This window comes from Alosa sapidissima, chromosome 10 (assembly GCF_018492685.1).
Source record: "Alosa sapidissima isolate fAloSap1 chromosome 10, fAloSap1.pri, whole genome shotgun sequence".
Taxonomy (NCBI): Eukaryota; Metazoa; Chordata; class Actinopteri; order Clupeiformes; family Clupeidae; genus Alosa; species Alosa sapidissima.
This window is the reverse complement of record NC_055966.1, coordinates 35347472-35372064: the sequence shown is the minus strand read 5'-3', so window position 1 is coordinate 35372064 and position 24593 is coordinate 35347472. Positions and strand designations below refer to the sequence as shown.

The following is a 24593-nucleotide window of genomic DNA, read 5'->3' as shown; positions in this document are numbered from 1 at the left end:
TTTTAAATACAATGCAAGTCAATTGAAGAGTACCTTGTGGCTGCGTTCAAGACAACTCGAAGCCCACAGAATTCCACATGGCTCCTTTAAGCATCTTTATTTGCACTGCACCTGTTGCTGCTGGGTTTCATTCAAGTCAAGGTTTGGAAGTTTTGAAGTGTGTGCCAAATTTAGTAATAAATTATAGTAAACTTAAGCTTTTGGTTGTTTGGGAATTGTTCCAACCAACATAACACAAACATCCAGCAATGAGCACAAACAAATAAAAAGTCAAGTTTATTTATATAGCACATTTCAAACAAAGGGGTCATTTAATGTGCTTTACATAAACAAAAACAATGAGGAATAGTACATATAAGCATAAAAGGGCAAATAGTAAAATAGTTTAAAAAGTAAATACATAATGAAAAAGAAAACATAAAAGACACAAGATAGAATAATTGAAAGACAGATTCAGAATTTATAATTTGGTGATAACAGGGATTAGCAGAAGGTATCTGAGAACAGTTCGGTCTTAAGTCTAGATTTGAAACTGGCTACAGTTGGGGGCTTTTGATTTCAACGAAAGTCGGTTCCAGAGCTGAACAACATAGCAACTCAAAGCTGTTTCACCATGTTTAGTTCTAATAGAGGGCTTTACTAACAAGTCTTGGTCTTGAGACCTAGAAGGTCTGGAAGGTGTGTACTGATGAAGCGTGTTTGATAGGTAATGAGGTCCTGTTCCATTTAGTGATTTATAAACAAGCAGAAGAGCTTTAAAGTAAATTCTGTGACTTACTGGAAGCCAGTGCAGGGACTTAAGTATTGGAGTTATGTGGCCAGTTCTTTTAGTTTTCGTGAGAACCCTAGCCGCTGCATTTTGTATCACCTGAAGGTGTTTGATAGTGTTTTTAGGAAGGGCTGTAAGAGTTTTTCTAAATCACGACATGATTTGACGAATATGAATATAAATCACGACATGAAGTTTGGCCATGTTTTTGAAATTTAGATCACTGTCAATTATGACACCAAGATATTTGACAGTATCCTTTGCTTTGAACTCTTTTGTGTCCAGGAGAGTGGCAACCCTAAGTCTTTCCTCCTTTTTACCAAATATAATTTCTTTAGTTTTTTATTTTTTCAGCTAAAGAAAGTCGAGACATCCAGATGTTGATTGACCCCTCCCCCTCCTGGAACACAATCCTTCTAATAATCACTGTTGGCTCTTTTGTGATTGAACCATACTATTTGTTCAATTTGACCCCAGCTAAACAAACCCTCAGAAAATGATTATAATTCATATTGTTACCCAGTTTTTTTGTGACAGGTACTTAACAAGAGTGTAATAACTACCACCAAAAGCCCTACAAAACAATCCCACCCCCCACACCCCTTTATGAACCTTGGAACCCTGGCTGGCAATATTGCCCATCCAGTGTCAGCAGCCCAAAGGCTTGCTGTTGCTTCACCTTTTGACTTATACAGTCCTGCCAAAATGACTTATATGTAATATGTACTTGTATATATAATAATGATAATAACAATATGTTCTCATACTATTACAATAATAATATCCATAATGTGTCAAATATTCATGTATGTTATGTTTCATACAGGTGGGGTCAAACTGACCCCAAGGAACACCAATGTACAAAATATTTGTACAGGACATTGAAAACATATTATTGTACACATTTCATGCTTACTCTGTTGTACCCTTCAATTGAGGAAAAGTCATGAAACATTAAGAAAAAAAAAAAGTGAACCATATATTTTATGATGTTAAACGTTGCTTGGGGTCAAATTGACCCCAAGGATAACAGGAGGGTTAATATTCTGTGGCCTCCGGTACCAAGTCCGACCTATATGTGGAACCAGGTCCATGTCTGATAACCTTTTGAATTTTGACAATTCTCCTGTCAGTGTTTTATACATGCGTGGGTGCATGTAGACCACCATACACTGTCTGTGCCGGCAAACATCCACCTCACATTCCCCAAGCTGACGTTTCAGTTCATCAGCCAGCCATTTCAGAGACAGTGTCAATATGGCTGAAGTGAGAGGAGAGTTTTTTTGCAGTGAGAGTTTTCTGTTCTCATGTGAGGGGAGCAGCGTCCTCAGGATGCTGAAATTGCGTGGGGGAGCGGGATGGATTCGCTTAAGCACTTTAAGTGCTTTCTCTAAGAAAGGCCAGTTGGTCATCTTTGCCACTGACCTGAAAGTTACCATGGTGAGGAATTTGAATTTTGTTTTATGGGTTCTGCTTCTGAACGACGGCCTCAGGAATACCTCCAGACGATTAGCCAGGATAGTGGTGAGGATCAAATATTCCTTGCTGAGTGTGTGTATACTTTTATCCGTTTTGCCACCACTAATCATGTCGCTGAATTTGAACTTAAGATTGTTTCTTATTGTAACCCTATTGTTCTCCTTATTTGCACAAATGTCCTTACAAACCATCTGGGACTTGATGGCCATCTCAACCTCAGCTCCACTGATCTCACCAGGCTTTTTCCATTTATCTCTTTTTCGTATGTCTCTTAAAGTTATAGGGGGACAATTTACCAGACTCTCCATTAGCTCATCGGGACCCCCTGATGGTCTGAGGTTGACTTCTAAAATGACAGGGTCATGATCAGAGATTTTACTCTTACTAATTGTGCATTTTTGAACATAATGCATTGCATTCCATGGAATGAAGAACATGTCCAATCGAGATTCACTCTGTTTTTTTCTCTTTGTAGTACATCTCTTTGGAGGTATTTTCCTCTGGGTGACTACTTTTTTTGCTGATGTTTTCAGGATGGCTCTATCTTTGATCTGTTTTTGTGTTTGACCTTGAGTACGCTTCCCCCTGAAAAAGGTAAAGTCTCTACTGATTGGATTCAACTGACCCCATGCATCCACCAGATGCAGCGAGGAGACAAACTCCTCCAGGAAAGGCCTTAGAGGTTCTTGATGACCAGTTGGGTATTTTCTGTCAAAGTCATAGTGCAAAATGGTGTTGAAATCCCCACCGATCACTAAAATGCCCTTAGCGTTCTCTTGTAGATACTGTGTCAGCTTACGAAGGACTGTTTTATCTTTGGCATGGTTGTACACATTCACAAGTGTGAAGTATTTGCCATCTATCTCACAGACAAGGACAATGTAGCTGCCTCCATCCTTATCATGGTCTTTATAAGAATAAGCTAAATTTTTCCTTATCAGAATTGCAACTCCTTTACTTCGTGCATCATGCACTGTAAAGAAGGAGTCCCAGCCTTCGATATCTCTCAGGATGTCATTGCCTTTCGGTCCTATGTGTGTCTCTTGGAGAAAGGCAATACTAACTCTCAGCCTCTCAAGTTCCTTGATGATGTCTTTAAACTTGCTAGGGAAATCTGATGTGTCCCGGACTCCGCACGTATTCCAGGAGACGAAAACGAGTTTTTGCTCTGTTGACTCCGCCATGATGCTCATGGAATTTAGCCCACTTTGCCTGCAAAACAAAACTTATTTATATAGTAATGGTAAAGGATTATGCTAATACATCAGAGAGTAACCACATTTTTATACTTGCACTGTTTGAAGTTGTGACATCTGTAACTAGATATCCTGCATAGAGGCACATATTATGACCACCTCACAGCAAAGAAAATAAAGCACAAGCCTTGCTGCGCACAAGAAGAGATATGTTCACAGATTGAGGCAAGATACACGTGCACACCATTGGTCTGACATAGGCAGACGTGGTGTCATTGGAGTCAATTGGAGTCAATTGGTGCTTCTGTGATTGGGAGCGCATTCCCATATGTGAAATACCTCACTCATATTCTCAAAGAACCGGGGTTACAAAAGTAACCTTAAGTTTTGTTCATGTGCCCTATTTAAATGAGAATTCATTCATGTCTCAAGAACTGTCAAATATTGCCTCATTATCAGGCTCAATAAGTAGGAATACTCTGTTCATATGATTATTTTAGGCTTGGTGTTTAACATTCTCTGCAATTTGTGTGTTACAATAGTCTATTTATTAACAGGTGATGCTGCACATCATCAATAATTGACATCTCTTAAAAGTGATGCGTGAGTCAGCAGGACACCTCTTTTCTCATGTATCCCTCTCCTTCATTTCTCCATCCTCCAGTAGGCACGACTGAAGTGTCCTTGAGCAAGGCACCTAACCCCTCACTGCTCCCTGAGCGCCGCTGTTGATGCAGGCAGCTCACTGCGCCGGGATTAGTGTGTGCATCACCTCACTGTGTGCTGAGTGTGTTTCACTAATTCACAGATTGGGATAAATGCAGAGACCAAATTTCCCTCACAGGATCAAAGGATTATATATACTTATACTTACTTCAATGCCCTTTCAATGGGATAAAGTTGAGGTTCCAGAGGTGCAATCCTAATGGAACCTGCCTTTACCTGTGAACCCTAACTTTATCTTACAATGGTAAAGAAAGTGAAACCAAATTCCAAAATCTGGATACGATTGCATCTCCCTTGTCAACTAAAAGATTTCACCACACAGTTTTATTTTAATCTAATGGCACCTCATTTAATGGTTTAATAGACATATTATGCTAGAATAAATATTTTCACCATTTTATTTTATGTAATAATACAGTATACTGTATATAACAGTCAAACCAATCAGTATCTATGGGCTTTGGCTGGCATTATGTAGCTCTTGATACAATGCTTCACATTTTGCTCTCAATGATGTCATGAAATCTTCTGCCAAAATGCCTACGACACTATTTGCATACAAACACACTATTCAACACTATCTATAGTGTAAAATGTCAATATTTTTAGATTAGAGTATTAACCAAAGTGGAGTAGAAAATGTATAGCTTTAAATGGAAACTAGTAAATAAGTAAGGGATAATGTATAGAACGCCGGTCATTATTGGAAAATATGTCCCAACAGGGCGAACAGGACCCTGACGCACCAATGGATTAAGATTAAGATAGCCATTCTGTTTCCCTGTTTAGTGTTGTATCCTATCATGTCTGCTCCTCATGTTACTTCCTGTTAGTTTTTGTTTACTTGCTGTGTCCCGTTCCATGTGTTCCTTTGTTTGTCCTTGCCATGTGTGTCTGTTTATTATCCTTGTCTCCGCCCCTCACCTGCGCCTAGTTCTGTTGCCTGATTATTGTTTCATTGTCTTCACCTGTGCCTTGTTTCCCAGTGTAGTTAAGCCCTCATGTTCCCTCTGTGCCTTGTCAGTCTTTGTTTGTGTTTAACCATGCTGTCGTGTTGTGTAGTTTTGTCAGTAAAAGCTTTTTGGATTCCAAGTTTTCCTGGTGTTGTCCCGCATTTGCAATACGTTACACAGGTATCATGTAGCTCTAACCTCAAATTGTCCTCTGAGTATTGTCATGAGGTGAAATAAAACTGAAGGCAAGATAACAATCTCTCTGCCGAGGGTGAATCACACAGGTTGCATTTGCATTTGCATTTGGCATTTGCAATACGTTACACAGGTATCATGAAGCTCTAAGCTCAAATTGTCCTCTGAGTATTGTCATGAGGTGAGGTGAAATAAAACGGAAGGCAAGATAACAATCTCTCTGCCGAGGGTGAATCACACAGGTTGCATTTGCATTTGCATTTGGCATTTGCAATACGTTACACAGGTATCATGAAGCTCTAACCTCAAATTGTCCTCTGAGTATTGTCATGAGGTGAAATAAAACTGAAGGCAAGATAAAAATCTCTCTGCCATGGGTGAATCACACAGGTTGCATTTGCATTTGGCATTTGCAATACGTTACACAGGTATCATGACGCTCTAAGCTCAAATTGTCCTCTGAGTATTGTCATGAGGTGAGGTGAAATAAAACGGAAGGCAAGAGGGTGAATCACACAGTTTCGCTGAGCATGTAGTCTCAGAGAACACGTAGTCATGACTCAGCTGACATGTTTATACTAGACAATATTCAGAAGCTCAGACTTTTATCATATATAATATTCTGATATGCATGTGCCATGATTACAGAGGCACTGGTTTGCATGTTTATGGTAATTGTTACGGCAACTTCCTATTTTATTATTTATTATTATCTTATTATTATTAATAACTTATTATTTTATTATTTAGTCTATTGCTATCATAATTATATTTAATATAGGCTATGACTACTTTAAACTGTTCATTTTTAATCATAATGTTTATTGTTATATTGTATGTTGCTTTGGACAAAAATGTCTGCCAAGAACCATAACCTTAACCATAAGCAAAGAATCAGCACTAAACAGAGATATGCTAATACATCAGAGAGTAACCACATTTTTATACTTGCACTGTTTGAAGTTGTGACATCTGTAACTAGATATCCTGCATAGAGGCACATATTATGACCACCTCACAGCAAAGAAAATAAAGCACAAGCCTTGCTGCGCACAAGAAGAGATATGTTCACAGATTGAGGCAAGATGGACGTACACGTGCACACCATTGGTCTGACATAGGCAGACGTGGTGTCATTGGAGTCAATTGGAGTCAATTGGTGCTTCTGTGATTGGGAGCGCATTCCCATATGTGAAATACCTCACTCATATTCTCAAAGAACCGGGGTTACAAAAGTAACCTTAAGTTTTGTTCATGTGCCCTATTTAAATGAGAATTCATTCATGTCTCAAGAACTGTCAAATATTGCCTCATTATCAGGCTCAACAAGTGGGAATACTCTGTTCATATGATTATTTTAGGCTTGGTGTTTAACATTCTCTGCAATTTGTGTGTTACAATAGTCTATTTATTAACAGGTGATGCTGCACATCATCAATAATTGACATCTCTTAAAAGTGATGCGTGAGTCAGCAGGACACCTCTTTTCTCATGTATCCCTCTCCTTCATTTCTCCATCCTCCAGTAGGCACGACTGAAGTGTCCTTGAGCAAGGCACCTAACCCCTCACTGCTCCCTGAGCGCCGCTGTTGATGCAGGCAGCTCACTGCGCCGGGATTAGTGTGTGCATCACCTCACTGTGTGCTGAGTGTGTTTCACTAATTCACAGATTGGGATAAATGCAGAGACCAAATTTCCCTCACAGGATCAAAGGAGTATATATACTTATACTTACTTCAATGCCCTTTCAATGGGATAAAGTTGAGGTTCCAGAGGTGCAATCCTAATGGAACCTGCCTTTACCTGTGAACCCTAACTTTATCTTACAATGGTAAAGAAAGTGAAACCAAATTCCAAAATCTGGATACGATTGCATCTCCCTTGTCAACTAAAAGATTTCACCACACAGTTTTATTTTAATCTAATGGCACCTCATTTAATGGTTTAATAGACATATTATACTAGAATAAATATTTTCACCATTTTATTTTATGTAATAATACAGTATACTGTATATAACAGTCAAACCAATCAGTATCTATGGGCTTTGGCTGGCATTATGAAGCTCTTGATACAATGCTTCACATTTTGCTCTCAATGATGTCATGAAATGTTCTGCCAAAATGCCTACGACACTATTTGCATACAAACACACTATTCAACACTATCTATAGTGTAAAATGTCAATATTTTTAGATTAGAGTATTAACCAAAGTGGAGTAGAAAATGTATAGCTTTAGATGGAAACTAGTAAATAAGTAAGGGATAATGTATAGAACGCCGGTCATTATTGGAAAATATGTCCCAACAGGGCGAACAGGACCCTGACGCACCAATGGATTAAGATTAAGATAGCCATTCTGTTTCCCTGTTTAGTGTTGTATCTTATCATGTCTGCTCCTCATGTTACTTCCTGTTAGTTTTTGTTTACTTGCTGTGTCCCGTTCCATGTGTTCCTTTGTTTGTCCTTGCCATGTGTGTCTGTTTATTATCCTTTTCTCCGCCCCTCACCTGCGCCTAGTTCTGTTGCCTGATTATTGTTTCATTGTCTTCACCTGTGCCTTGTTTCCCAGTGTAGTTAAGCCCTCATGTTCCCTCTGTGCCTTGTCAGTCTTTGTTTGTGTTTAACCATGCTGTCGTGTTGTGTAGTTTTGTCAGTAAAAGCTTTTTGGATTCCAAGTTTTCCTGGTGTTGTCCCGCATTTGCAATACGTTACACAGGTATCATGTTGCTCTAACCTCAAATTGTCCTCTGAGTATATTGTCATGAGGTGAAATAAAACTGAAGGCAAGATAAAAATCTCTCTGCCGAGGGTGAATCACACAGGTTGCATTTGCATTTGCATTTGCATTTGCATTTGCAATACGTTACACAGGTATCATGAATCTCTAAGCTCAAATTGTCCTCTGAGTATTGTCATGAGGTGAAATAAAACTGAAGGCAAGAGGGTGAATCACACAGTTTCGCTGAGCATGTAGTCTCAGAGAACACGTAGTCATGACTCAGCTGACATGTTATGTCAGTTTATACTAGACAATATTCAGAAGCTCAGACTTTTATCATATATAATATTCTGATATGCATGTGCCATGATTACAGAGGCACTGGTTTGCATGTTTATGGTAATTGTTACGGCAACTTCCTATTTTATTACAGTGCATGAAAATGCACTGTACTGTTCTTCCTAGACTTCTTATTAGAGTACATGAAAATGCACTGTACTGTTCTTCCTAGGCTTCTTCTTATTAGAGTGCATGAAAATGCACTCTATTGTTATCCGATTTCTTCTTCTTATTCTTCTTCTAACGCTTTTTGTGCGTTTAATACAGCTTCAACTGTTTAACGTAGAAACTTCATTCAAACTGTGTTGCGTAGATCTTACTTATGTGACTTCAGCTATGTATTTTTCAACTTTGTAACTTTTATACTTTTTAAACTATTAATTAAAAACTACTAAAATTTCCCCATAGACTTAACATTGGATTATGACATCACAATAGCAATTAGAATCCTATGCCAGGTGTTCAGGCCACCTGCAGCCACTGTCTCAGGCTGTCTCAGTCTTTAAGCATACAATATGGCTGTATTAAGACTACAGATCCTGTTCAACTGCTTCCTGTGCCCACAACTGTTTCAAAATAAAAGTCCCTTTAAACTATCCAACTTTTTAACTGTTCAACTACTGTCAACTGTTCAACTGTTGTAACTGTCAGTCAACTATGACTCCCATCAACTGTATCCTCTGCCTTTAACTATTTCAAAATAAAAGTGCTCACTAACTAGTTAGCAAATTAGCATAATTAGCATATTAACATAACTGCTAAAAATGATTAGCTGAGTCACATGGTTAGCATAGTTAGCATAGTTAACATTTTAGCATATCTGCTAAAAATGATTATATAAGTTAGCTAAGTCACATGGTTAACATAGTTAGCATGTTAGCATTTTTTACAAAACTGCTAGAAAACATGAGCTAAGTTAGCTAAGTAACTTTGTTAGCATAATTAACGTTGTTAGCATAGTTAGCATAACTACTAGCAAACATTAGAGCCATTCCAACTGTCAGTTATCCTCAACTATCTACCTATATAGAGCCTTTAAACTATTTGTCTATCAATATGCATTAAACTATCAGTCTATCAACAACGTTTAAACTATCTACATTTCATTTTTAGACTTTCAACATTCATGAAACTATGTGAATCAACATCCATTAAACTATATGTCTATTAACAACTTTTAAACTATCTACATTCAACTTTTATACTGTCTACTTCTAAACTATCAACTTTTATTAAGCTATGCTGTCTGTCCTAGCTTCATTTTCATGCACTCGTAATTCCCTGGAATTACATTCTCTAGTTCTTATTACAGTGCATGAAAATGCACTGTACTGTTATTCCAAGGCTTTTTACAGTGCATGAAAATGCACTGTACTGTTCTTCCTAGGCTTCTTATTCTTATTCTTCTGATTCTTTTTTTTTATATATATATATATGTCCTATATTTCTATTTTGATACATACATGTTCTATATTTCAGTCTTGCACTTTAATTTAATGTTTTATGGTCTATGGCTATGTCTATAGTATGTCTATGTCTGTATTTAAAGTATGTCTATGTCTGCATGAGAAAGTAAGAAACGAAATTTCAATTCTTTGTATGACCAGTGCATGTAAAGAAATTGACAATAAAAGCCGACTTGACTTGACTTGACTTGACTTGACTTATTCTTCTTCTAACGCACTTAATGCAGCTTCAACCGTTTAACGTAGAAACTTCATTCAAACTATGTTACGTAGGTCTTACTTAGGACATGGGTGCTATGTATTTTTCAGCTTTGTAACTTTGTAACTTTTTAAACTATTAATTAAAAACTAATCAAACTTTCCCCATTGACTTAACATTATGATTATGACATCACAATACGGCCGTTAAGCAATTAGAATCCTATGGCAGGTGTTTGGGCCACCTGGATCAACTGCCAGTCTCAGGCTTTAAGCATACAAACTTGCCCTATTAAGACTACACATCCTGTTCAACTGCTTCCTCTGCCAAAAACTGTTTCAAAATAAAAGTCCTCACTACAATATTTCACTGTTAAACAATTTAACCCTTTAAACTACTGAACTTTTTAACTGTTCAGCCATTGTAATTGTTACTTGTCATCAACTATGACTCCTACCCACTGTAGCTAGTTAGCATGGTTAACATAGTTAGCATGTTAGCATTGCTAACATTGTTAGCATTTTTAGCAAAACTGCTAAAAATGATTAGCTAAGTTAGCTAAGTAACATGGTTAACATAGTTAACATGCTAGCATGTTAGCATGCTACTTAGCATTTTTAGCAAAACTACTAAAAACGATTAGCTAAGTTAGCTAAGTAACATGGTTAGCATAGTTAGCATGTTAGCATGCTAGTTAGCATGTTTAACGAAACTGCTAAAAATGATTAGCTTAGCTAAGTAACATGGTTAGCATAGTTAGCATGTTACTTAGCATTTTTAGCAAAACTGCTAAAAATGATTAGCTAAGTTAGCTAAGTAACATGGTTAGCATAGTTTGCATGTTAGCATGTTAGTTAGCATAACTACTAAAAATTATTAGCTTGGTTAGCTACGTAACATGGTTAGCATGTTAGCATGCTAGTTAGCATTTTTAGCAAAACTGTTAAAGATGATTAGCTTAGTTAGCTAAGTCACATGGTTAACATACTTAACATGTTGCTAGTTAGCATAGTTAGCATACCTACTAAAAATGATTAGCTAGGTTAGCTAAGTCACATGGTTAACATAGTTAGCATGTTAGCAATGCTAACTTAGCATGTTAGCAATGCTAGCATAATTACTAAAAATGAAAACATTAGCTAAGTTAAGTAACTTGGTTAACATTATTATTATTATCTTTGATAACATAGTTAGCATAACTGCTAGCAAACATTAGAGCCATTCCAACTGTCAGTTATCGTCAATTATCTACCTAAATAATTTAACCATTTAAATTATCCACCTATTTAACCGTTCAATCATTCCAACTATATTAAACCTTATCTACCAAGCAAATCATTTAACTATATAGATTATCTACATACTTACAGCACACTGCCCCCACCTACCCACACACACACTACACACACACACACACACAGTCACTGCTCCACTTCCCTCCCGCCCACACACACATATTCACTGTCATCACTCACATACATTACATACAGTACTCTGCTTGCAATTGTAAGTCCCTGCCCCCCCCCCCCTACATACACAGCACATTATTTCATCAGGAAGCTTCTCCAACACATATCCCCAACATACTTACAGCACACTGCCCCCCCCCAATACACAGCACATTGTCTCATGAGGAAGCTTCTCCAACACACATATTGCACACTGCCCTCTCCCCACATACACAGCACACTATCCCATCTCCCCTGTCATCCCCCCAACACACACACCAAGACCCCTGGCAGTTGGGTTAGCCCCTTGAGCCGTGGATCTGCCCAAGGTTTCTTCCTTGGTAAGGGAGTTTTTCCTTGCCCCTGTTGCTCTTGGGTGTTCCTTGTTGGTGCCCCCCACCCAATCCCAATCCTCCCCCACCTTTTTTATGCAGCTCTTGCCACTTAATCTACTAAACCCCTCTTCTACTGCACTTTTTACCCCCCCCATTAATGCACAAATAGGCTGACACCAGACATAATTTCACTGCATTTCTTACTTCCAGTAACTATATGCATGTGACAATAAACTTCCTTGTATCCTTGTATCCTTATATCCACCTATTTAACTGTTCAGTCATTCCAACTATATTAAACCTCATCTACCTAGCAACCAATATAGTTTGTTTTTACTCTGTATGATATTTTACATCATATTTTTTGCATTTTCATGCACTGTATTTCCTTCAGGAAATGCTTTTCTAGTTATTTTTCTTCTTCTAACGCAGTTAATGCAGCTTCAACCGTTTAACGTAGAAACTTAATTCAAACTGTGTTGCGTAGGTCTTACTTAGGACATGTGGGCTTTGTATTTTTCATCTTTGTAACTTTTATACTTTTTAAACTATTAATTAAAAACTACTCAAAATTTCCCCATAGACTTAACATGGGCTGATGACATCACAATGGACTAATTAACTTGATTTGCACCTGTATCATCTTCCAGCTGCTCATCTAGGCCCCATCAAAGAATCAGTTCAACTAATTGCACCTGTATCAACTGCTTTCTACTGAACTAGACCAACTCTCTCTGTGTTTCTCCATTCTACAAGGATATAAGACACATTTCATCCAACTTTCTATCCATTCATCCTCTTCAAACCATTCACTCATCCACCTATTAAACTATCCATCAACATCCATTAACCAATCTGCCTATCAACATCCATTCAACTTTCTGTCTATCAACATCCATTACACTATCTACATTTAACTTTTAAACTATATACTCTGTCTCAGGCTTTAAGCATACAATATGGCTCTATTAAGACTGCCGTTAAGCAATTAGAATCCTAGGCCAGGTGGCCAGGCCACCTGCACCCTATCAGTTTCTCAGGCTAACCTTTTAAACTATCCACCTATTTGACTGTTCAGTCAGTCCAACTATATTAAACCTCATCTACCTAGTTCAGTCATTCTAACTATATTAAACCTCATCTACCTAGCAAATAATTTAACCTTTTACACTATCCACCTATTTAACCGTTCAGTCATTCCAACTATATTAAACCTCATCTACCTAGTTCAGTCATTCCAACTATATTAAACCTCATCTACCTAGCAAATAATTTAACCATTTAAACTATCCACCTATTTAACTGTCCAGTCATTCCAACTGTATTAAACTTTGTCTACCTAGCAAATAATTTAACCTTTTAAACTATCCACCTATTTAACTGTTCAGTCATTCCAACTATATTAAACCTCATCTACCTAGTTCAGTCATTTGAACTATATTAAACCTCATCATGTTGGTTGCCGATTAGCACATCATCTGTTTTAACAATATATTTCACACCATATGTTTTGCATTTTCATGCACTGGTAATTCCCTGGAATTGCGTTTTCTAGTTCTTCTTCTAACACATTTAATGCAGCTTCAACCGTTTAACGTAGAAACTTCATTCAAACGATGTTACATAGGTCTTACTTAGGACAAGAGTGCTATGTATTTTTCAGCTTTGTAACTTTTATACTTTTTAAACTATTAATTAAAAACTGTTCAAAATTTCCCCATAGACTTAACATGGGCTGATGACATTACAATAGAGCACTTAAGCAATTAGAATCCTATGGCAGGTGTTCAGGCCACCTGGATCAACTGCCAGTCTCAGGCTTTAAGCATACAAACTGGCCCTATTAAGACTACACATCCTGTTCAACTGCTTCCTCTGCCAAAAACTGTTTCAAAATAAAAGTCCTCACTACAATATTTCACTGTTAAACAATTTAACCCTTTAAACTACTGAACTTTTTAACTGTTCAGCCATTGTAACTGTTACTTGTCATCAACTATGACTCCTACCCACTGTAGCTAGTTAGCATGTTAGCATTGCTAACATGCTAGTTAGCATAACTATTAAAAATGAAAACATTAGCTAAGTTAACTAAGTTAAGTAACTTGGTTAACATTATTATCTTTGATAACATAGTTAGCATAACTGCTAGCAAACATTAGAGCCATTCCAACTGTCAGTTATCGTCAATTATCTACCTAAATAATTTAACCATTTAAATTATCCACCTATTTAACCGTTCAAGCATTCCAACTATATTAAACCTTATCTACCAAGCAAATAATTTAACTATATAAACTATCCAACTATTTAACTGCTCAGTCATTCCAACTATATTAAACCTCATCTACCTAGCAACCAATATAGTTTGTTTTTACTCTGTATGATATTTTACATCATATTTTTTGCATTTTCATGCACTGTATTTCCTTCAGGAAATGCTTTTCTAGTTATTTATTATTATCTTATTATTATTAATAACTTATTATTTTATTATTTAGTCTATTGCTATCATAATTATATTTAATATAGGCTATGACTACTTTAAACTGTTCATTTTTAATCATAATGTTTATTGTTATATTGTATGTTGCTTTGGACAAAAATGTCTGCCAAGAACCATAACCTTAACCATAAGCAAAGAATCAGCACTAAACAGAGATAGCTTAGTTTAGTTACAACAGGAATGCTTTGCTTACCTCCAGTCGTAAAGTACGGGGAGCTAAGGGATCGCCGGTTGTTTCTCAACACCACTCCTGATCTCCCTCTCCTGTCATAAGCAGTCCCCTCCTGTCCAATCTTCACTCTCTTGAAAATAAAACAGCTAATGAAGTTCCTGTGAAAGGTATAAGTGCTCAAAGTGCTTACTGCTGTCTTCCTTTAAGTTTGTCCTGTTTCATAACCATTACAATATACTAGGTAGGGACCATCTTACCTGATTGCCACCTGACCTCACCTGCTGATTGTCAACTCTCACAATCACAAGATGGGTGGAGTAAAATTGTATATGATGTCAATAAGTGTTGTATGACCAAACCAGTTTCTCCACAATGCCCTCAGCAAATATTGTCATAAGTGACCTCAGTGCTAATAGATTGTCCTGTCATTACAATGTATGCATGTCAATTTCGGGAGCTACTGGATACTACAGTGACTTTGTCTGGAATTTTGGTCTGTTAGATGAAATATAAATTGTGCTCTAGAAGAATGACTATACTGAAAAGAACCCTGATAATTATGGTGGGGGGGGGGGGGGGGGGGGGGGTCTGTGATATTGTGGGGTTATTTTTACTCTAAAGGGAACCTCATTAAGGTGCATGGTATCATGAACTCCAAGATAAACCTGAACATTTTCAATGAAAATATGTCAATCTCTGCCAAGACACTAATGGTGAATTATGATTGGATCATTCAGCTGGTCAGTGGACCAAAACACATGTTCATATCAAAACAAAAATTGTTTACTGAACTCAAAGCTTCTGCTATTGCCATCACCATCAGCTAACTCCATAGAAAAACTGCACTTTAAAAAGAAGACATTTTTAAAGGGGTGCAGCAGTCTTAACACTGAGGGTGTCCCGCAGGCGGGACAAATTGCAGTGCCCCCCCACCTCCCCACAACATTCTAAATCAATTGTATGCACCATATTGCTATGTAGCATAGTAATTTTATACACCATTTGAAAGCTTGAACTCTTGGGAATCCATACATGACAACATTTTGTACAATCTGTATAGTGCTTTACATTGTCAGATTAATCTTGCTGTGTCTCAATTCAAATTGATCACAAATGCCCCCCCCCCCCCCCCCCCTTTGGTGCCTCCCTACTTTCTAGCTGCAGTGTATGTCCCTTAGCAATAAGTAGCAGCATATTGGGTATTGAAATATTCACAGGAATCCCTAGAAATAGAACATTCATGTTGTTTTATCCAATATTAGTTGTGCAGATGTATAGTCTATATTATACACACCCATTGAACTAACAAAGAAAATGCAAAAATAGAGACTTGTGTCATCATTCCATATTTTGTGTAGTCATTCTATATCAGAACCCCTGACATACATTCCAAACAGTCTACAAGAAACATCAAAGTGTTACCTTTCATTTGAGACCAGGGGCCTATTGCACAAAACTAAGGGATTAAGCCGGGATATCTTTGTTATCCTGGCTCAATTCATCCGTGATCCGGTTGCACATCCGTGATCCGGTGGCAGCAGGATATGTTATGGTATAAGTAACCATGGCGATTTATTCTGTGGAGCTAGCCTGCTCCAGACCAGGCTAAATTCCAGGATCTATTTAATCTCATCCCTAATCTCAGTCAGCAGTCACCACAAACGGAAACCAATAGTTATTCCACTGCCCACTACACATTGTTATCACATATACCTGTCATTATTGAAAATAAACATATAAACATATGTGGAAACAGGGCCATTGTTAGTAGGCGGTGTGCAATTTCGAGCAAAAACTCAAAATAGTGGGGGTAAGTGTAAAGATTTACTTTGAAGATACAGGCTGTTGGTATACCTGCTGGGCATTGCTGCCTGACGCACCTCCACCAGTGCACTCTATGCAAGTGTGTTCCCCTATACACCTATGGGCAGGAACGGGTCATCAGCTGGGGACCACCAGTGACTGATGTTTCGCTCCTTTAACCCCAGTACATCTCTTGGTGGCGGAGCGATGGCTGGTATCTCTACCTGCCACCCCCTGCTGATGCCCTAGGTGTTCTGCCCCCACCCTCTATCTCTCTTAAATGTATAGCTGAGGTCTGACTCATTGTCCTTATGAGATGTTTATAGATGTTATGTTGCTGTTATGATGGAAAACAGTAGCAATGAATCATACTTTGCCCTCCACAATTATGTCACTGAAAGCCACTCCTTGAAACTGGAAATAGTGGCGCTGGCAGAAGACCTGAGAGTTTCCTGTTGTATTCACTCATGCAGTTTTTCATTCAAACTAAAAGCCACTTTTTAATACAGTAGATGGTTGTCTGACATACCAGGAAAACAAGCCTTTTATGACAAACATGTGTAGTTGCCACTTCAGAACAAAGGACACCTTAATCAAATCTGTATACCAAGCAAATTAAATTTCAGTTTGTTTTTTATATTTTCATCACAGTTGAAGTAATATTGCATACAGGGTCTGCAAATAAAAGTATGAACATTAAAGTATTATAATAAGACAGATTATTAGACTTCTACATTTTATCTTTAAGTCCTCTAGAAGTCTTAGTGACTATACTAACACACACACACACACACACACGTTTTGACAGATTAACTTTACACATACACACGCACACACACACACACATGACACATATATCAGAAGTACCTATTTACACACAGGAATCCCAGGAACTAGAGCCAAGCAGATATTTTGGAAAACTTAAAAACAATTTATTTATTTATAATTCACTCAGTAAAACCAAAGCCCTTTCAGGCAAGTCCCTCCACTCGGCGGCCATATTGCAACGCTTTTTGGGCACTTATCGGGCATCTATTTCAGCAGAAATGCACGTGCGTAAGGCTTCATGAAACCAATCTTGCTCCAGCGGTGAGATCACAGCACATGATTGGCTCAATGTATTCACATGTTGCCACGGAAGGGGTGTGATATGTGTGGACAACTGCCATATTGGCGTACTAATCCCATGCATTTCTATGGAGGATTTTTTGAGTGCTGTGTCTCCTCAGAAAGTCTCTGGTAAAACTAGGGCAGAATTCCCACACAATGAATTAATACACAATTGTCACAATAGAATAAAATCAGTTCCCAAACAAACAATAGCTGGCTCTTTAAGCTGGCCGGGGGCATGGGGTGGCACGCCAAAACGTGTGTGTGTGTGTGGGAGCGGGGGGGGGGGGGGGGGGGGGCATTAGGACACATAACAAGAGTCTGGCTCCAAAACGCTATATCCTCCATTTTAATGCATTTTCATAAATAATTTTTTAAATGATTATTTTGTTTTCGGAACTGTAATTGGGTAATTGTTATTTACTCAATCAAAACAACACAACTGCACTTTTATTGATATTACCTTAAAAACACAATTAATAATTTATAAGAGCTCTTAGGCTATATTGTTTTCAAGACAGTCTAGGCTACCCATATCTGGGAATGATGTGATCATGTTTGCCTATATCTTAGGTCAGCCTTTACATTAGGGAAAAATACTTTGTGTTTGCATCCATGTCACCTGAAGTATGCTGATAGAAATATCTATTCAAAAGCACAGCCATGACCAACTTTTGATTATATGATTCGGAAATCAAGTTCATTATTTTGGGCTGCTATAGAATATATTAGAATTTCAGCCCAAAGTTGGATAAAATGTAGAATTATTGCTGCAATTTTAAAACTGGATTACTTAACCGGGATGCTTATCCTCGTGTTCGGTAAGGTCTGCTGTTTATTTTGATATATTGTTTGCTATGTTTTGATCAAGGTGGTCGTGAGATATACCACCGAGAGTAATGGGTGTGGAGATAGACGAAGCGCTTTGTGCACAATGGAAATATGATTAAATGCCACGTATATCCAACGTTAATTTTCTTGCGAACCGTTTATCACAACACAACACCTAGCCGCTATCATGGGAAAGCTCAGGTTCTGCTCTTTCACGTGATATCTGTGCAAATTATGTGTGATAGAAATGCCCTGTCTTAAATAACTTTTGGAGGGAGATATTTGATTTCCTTGATAGTATATTTGGCCTTCAGCTGCCGAGTGAACCAGTGTTGGCCATTCTTGGGGATGTTCCAGATGCAAGGATGAATGGCAAGACAAAATATTTATTACATATCCTTCTTGTAGCAGCCAGGAAAACAATAACACTTAGTTGGCTTAAAACAGACCCCCCCAAAATGTGAGACATGGAAGTCAGTAGTTAAAGGAATTTACATAATGGAAAATATAACTTATAAATTGAGATTACAAGAAGCACAGTTTCTGGAACGATGGACACCATGGTTGGAACTAATGAAGGAGGATGGGACTTGGGCATATTTGGGAAACTTATAATTGTCAGGAATATTGTTAGATGTCATGCTGTGCAAAGATGGTGTATAATAGTAAATGTAGCAACTGGACTCAATGTTTCTGGACTAACCTCATACATTATTTTTGCATTTTTAGTTATTTATTTACTTATTTGTCTTTGGTGTGTGAGAGATTTTCTTTGTTTTTTTCTTTTTTCCCCTTTTTGTTTAATATTGGGTTGCCAGATTTGGTAAACAACTTTGTATTTGAAAATGAAAATATCATATTGATGTATATGAATGTGTAATTTTACCCAATAAACATAAAGTTAAAAAAACTAGATGTACCGCAGAGCAGTACAAAATATGACAGCCGCCCAGTCCAGCACATTTTTTCCAGAAAAATAAGTCACGCTTGTCAAATTGTGTTCATTTCCTATTGTTCCTTTTTTGTGTGTTTGTAATTGAGTGTGTGGTTGTTTTGTGTATATGTGTTTTGTGTGTGTTTTTTGTGTGTGAGTGTGTGTGTGTGTGCGTGTGTTTGTGTATGTAGGTGTGTTTGTATGTGTGGGTGCATGTGTGTGTGTCATGTGTGTGCATGTATAGTGTGTGTGTGTGTGCATGTGTGTGTGTCTTTATGTATGTGTACATAAATAAAGCAAATCAGGGAACCACCTACTCTTTGCGATAAGTGCCATGGGATCTTTAACAACCATGGTGAGTCAGGACCTCAATTTAACATTCATGCAAAGGAAAACATCTCCTGCAGTACAGTGTCTCTGTTACTGCAATAGGACATTGGGATTGATATTTGTTTAGTTTACATTTTATACAACCCCACCCCCATCTTGCCTGTTCATAATTCTGAGAAATTCTTGAATTCTTGAATTGTGTGTGTGTGTGTGTGTGTGCGTGCATGTGCTTGTGGGTGTGCCTGTGTGTGTGCTTGTGCATGCATGCGTACATATGTCTACTGTGTGTGTATGTGTCATACTGTACGTATGATTACTGTGAATGTGTGTGTGTGTATATCTGTTTATGCACATGTGTGCATATGGAATGGGTTAACATGACCCCTGGAGGCAAACATACACAAAAAATTGGTCATCGTAGGCCCTACGGTTCTCAAGATATTCACAGAAAACTCTGTTGGTGTACGGTCACTAAATGTGCACATCAAATCAGCTTGTGCTGGGCAGGCTCTCTTGAACACATTGCTGCTGTTTTAAATACAATGCAAGTCAATTGAAGAGTACCTTGTGGCTGCGTTCAAGACAACTCGAAGCCCACAGAATTCCACATGGCTCCTTTAAGCATCTTTATTTGCACTGCACCTGTTGCTGCTGGGTTTCATTCAAGTCAAGGTTTGGAAGTTTTGAAGTGTGTGCCAAATTTAGTAATAAATTATAGTAAACTTAAGCTTTTGGTTGTTTGGGAATTGTTCCAACCAACATAACACAAACATCCAGCAATGAGCACAAACAAATAAAAAGTCAAGTTTATTTATATAGCACATTTCAAACAAAGGGGTCATTTAATGTGCTTTACATAAACAAAAACAATGAGGAATAGTACATATAAGCATAAAAGGGCAAATAGTAAAATAGTTTAAAAAGTAAATACATAATGAAAAAGAAAACATAAAAGACACAAGATAGAATAATTGAAAGACAGATTCAGAATTTATAATTTGGTGATAACAGGGATTAGCAGAAGGTATCTGAGAACAGTTCGGTCTTAAGTCTAGATTTGAAACTGGCTACAGTTGGGGGCTTTTGATTTCAACGAAAGTCGGTTCCAGAGCTGAACAACATAGCAACTCAAAGCTGTTTCACCATGTTTAGTTCTAATAGAGGGCTTTACTAACAAGTCTTGGTCTTGAGACCTAAAAGGTCTGGAAGGTGTGTACTGATGAAGCGTGTTTGATAGGTAATGAGGTCCTGTTCCATTTAGTGATTTATAAACAAGCAGAAGAGCTTTAAAGTAAATTCTGTGACTTACTGGAAGCCAGTGCAGGGACTTAAGTATTGGAGTTATGTGGCCAGTTCTTTTAGTTTTCGTGAGAACCCTAGCCGCTGCATTTTGTATCACCTGAAGGTGTTTGATAGTGTTTTTAGGAAGGGCTGTAAGAGTTTTTCTAAATCACGACATGATTTGACGAATATGAATATAAATCACGACATGAAGTTTGGCCATGTTTTTGAAATTTAGATCACTGTCAATTATGACACCAAGATATTTGACAGTATCCTTTGCTTTGAACTCTTTTGTGTCCAGGAGAGTGGCAACCCTAAGTCTTTCCTCCTTTTTACCAAATATAATTTCTTTAGTTTTTTATTTTTTCAGCTAAAGAAAGTCGAGACATCCAGATGTTGATTGACCCCTCCCCCTCCTGGAACACAATCCTTCTAATAATCACTGTTGGCTCTTTTGTGATTGAACCATACTATTTGTTCAATTTGACCCCAGCTAAACAAACCCTCAGAAAATGATTATAATTCATATTGTTACCCAGTTTTTTTGTGACAGGTACTTAACAAGAGTGTAATAACTACCACCAAAAGCCCTACAAAACAATCCCACCCCCCACACCCCTTTATGAACCTTGGAACCCTGGCTGGCAATATTGCCCATCCAGTGTCAGCAGCCCAAAGGCTTGCTGTTGCTTCACCTTTTGACTTATACAGTCCTGCCAAAATGACTTATATGTAATATGTACTTGTATATATAATAATGATAATAACAATATGTTCTCATACTATTACAATAATAATATCCATAATGTGTCAAATATTCATGTATGTTATGTTTCATACAGGTGGGGTCAAACTGACCCCAAGGAACACCAATGTACAAAATATTTGTACAGGACATTGAAAACATATTATTGTACACATTTCATGCTTACTCTGTTGTACCCTTCAATTGAGGAAAAGTCATGAAACATTAAGAAAAAAAAAAAGTGAACCATATATTTTATGATGTTAAACGTTGCTTGGGGTCAAATTGACCCCAAGGATAACAGGAGGGTTAATATTCTGTGGCCTCCGGTACCAAGTCCGACCTATATGTGGAACCAGGTCCATGTCTGATAACCTTTTGAATTTTGACAATTCTCCTGTCAGTGTTTTATACATGCGTGGGTGCATGTAGACCACCATACACTGTCTGTGCCGGCAAACATCCACCTCACATTCCCCAAGCTGACGTTTCAGTTCATCAGCCAGCCATTTCAGAGACAGTGTCAATATGGCTGAAGTGAGAGGAGAGTTTTTTTGCAGTGAGAGTTTTCTGTTCTCATGTGAGGGGAGCAGCGTCCTCAGGATGCTGAAATTGCGTGGGGGAGCGGGATGGATTCGCTTAAGCACTAAGTGCTTTCTCTAAGAAAGGCCAGTTGGTCATCTTTGCCACTGACCTGAAAGTTACCATGGTGAGGAATTTGAATTTTGTTTTATGGGTTCTGCTTCTGAACGACGGCCTCAGGAATACCTCCAGACGATTAGCCAGGATAGTGGTGAGGATCAAATATTCCTTGCTGAGTGTGTGTATACTTTTATCCGTTTTGCCACCACTAATCATGTCGCTGAATTTGAACTTAAGATTGTTTCTTATTGTAACCCTATTGTTCTCCTTATTTGCACAAATGTCCTTACAAACCATCTGGGACTTGATGGCCATCTCAACCTCAGCTCCACTGATCTCACCAGGCTTTTTCCATTTATCTCTTTTTCGTATGTCTCTTAAAGTTATAGGGGGACAATTTACCAGACTCTCCATTAGCTCATCGGGACCCCCTGATGGTCTGAGGTTGACTTCTAAAATGACAGGGTCATGATCAGAGATTTTACTCTTACTAATTGTGCATTTTTGAACATAATGCATTGCATTCCATGGAATGAAGAACATGTCCAATCGAGATTCACTCTGTTTTTTTCTCTTTGTAGTACATCTCTTTGGAGGTATTTTCCTCTGGGTGACTACTTTTTTTGCTGATGTTTTCAGGATGGCTCTATCTTTGATCTGTTTTTGTGTTTGACCTTGAGTACGCTTCCCCCTGAAAAAGGTAAAGTCTCTACTGATTGGATTCAACTGACCCCATGCATCCACCAGATGCAGCGAGGAGACAAACTCCTCCAGGAAAGGCCTTAGAGGTTCTTGATGACCAGTTGGGTATTTTCTGTCAAAGTCATAGTGCAAAATGGTGTTGAAATCCCCACCGATCACTAAAATGCCCTTAGCGTTCTCTTGTAGATACTGTGTCAGCTTACGAAGGACTGTTTTATCTTTGGCATGGTTGTACACATTCACAAGTGTGAAGTATTTGCCATCTATCTCACAGACAAGGACAATGTAGCTGCCTCCATCCTTATCATGGTCTTTATAAGAATAAGCTAAATTTTTCCTTATCAGAATTGCAACTCCTTTACTTCATGCATCATGCACTGTAAAGAAGGAGTCCCAGCCTTCGATATCTCTCAGGATGTCATTGCCTTTCGGTCCTATGTGTGTCTCTTGGAGAAAGGCAATACTAACTCTCAGCCTCTCAAGTTCCTTGATGATGTCTTTAAACTTGATAGGGAAATCTGATGTGTCCCGGACTCCGCACGTATTCCAGGAGACGAAAACGAGTTTTTGCTCTGTTGACTCCGCCATGATGCTCATGGAATTTAGCCCACTTTGCCTGCAAAACAAAACTTATTTATATAGTAATGGTAAAGGATTATGCTAATACATCAGAGAGTAACCACATTTTTATACTTGCACTGTTTGAAGTTGTGACATCTGTAACTAGATATCCTGCATAGAGGCACATATTATGACCACCTCACAGCAAAGAAAATAAAGCACAAGCCTTGCTGCGCACAAGAAGAGATATGTTCACAGATTGAGGCAAGATACACGTGCACACCATTGGTCTGACATAGGCAGACGTGGTGTCATTGGAGTCAATTGGAGTCAATTGGTGCTTCTGTGATTGGGAGCGCATTCCCATATGTGAAATACCTCACTCATATTCTCAAAGAACCGGGGTTACAAAAGTAACCTTAAGTTTTGTTCATGTGCCCTATTTAAATGAGAATTCATTCATGTCTCAAGAACTGTCAAATATTGCCTCATTATCAGGCTCAATAAGTAGGAATACTCTGTTCATATGATTATTTTAGGCTTGGTGTTTAACATTCTCTGCAATTTGTGTGTTACAATAGTCTATTTATTAACAGGTGATGCTGCACATCATCAATAATTGACATCTCTTAAAAGTGATGCGTGAGTCAGCAGGACACCTCTTTTCTCATGTATCCCTCTCCTTCATTTCTCCATCCTCCAGTAGGCACGACTGAAGTGTCCTTGAGCAAGGCACCTAACCCCTCACTGCTCCCTGAGCGCCGCTGTTGATGCAGGCAGCTCACTACGCCGGGATTAGTGTGTGCATCACCTCACTGTGTGCTGAGTGTGTTTCACTAATTCACAGATTGGGATAAATGCAGAGACCAAATTTCCCTCACAGGATCAAAGGAGTATATATACTTATACTTACTTCAATGCCCTTTCAATGGGATAAAGTTGAGGTTCCAGAGGTGCAATCCTAATGGAACCTGCCTTTACCTGTGAACCCTAACTTTATCTTACAATGGTAAAGAAAGTGAAACCAAATTCCAAAATCTGGATACGATTGCATCTCCCTTGTCAACTAAAAGATTTCACCACACAGTTTTATTTTAATCTAATGGCACCTCATTTAATGGTTTAATAGACATATTATGCTAGAA

At 38.1% G+C, this 24593-nt stretch overlaps 1 protein-coding gene across 4 annotated transcripts in view; it reads right to left on the bottom strand.

Moving 5' to 3' along the window:
• LOC121721166 overlaps positions 1 to 24593 on the bottom strand; it is a 67012-nt gene that overhangs the window by 40066 nt on the left and 2353 nt on the right. For all 4 annotated transcript variants that reach the window (XR_006034758.1, XM_042107870.1, XM_042107868.1 and 1 more), the window contains one exon: positions 14528 to 14636. The gene's annotated coding sequence lies outside the window, so the exon portion shown is untranslated. The remainder of the gene's footprint in view (positions 1 to 14527; positions 14637 to 24593) is intronic.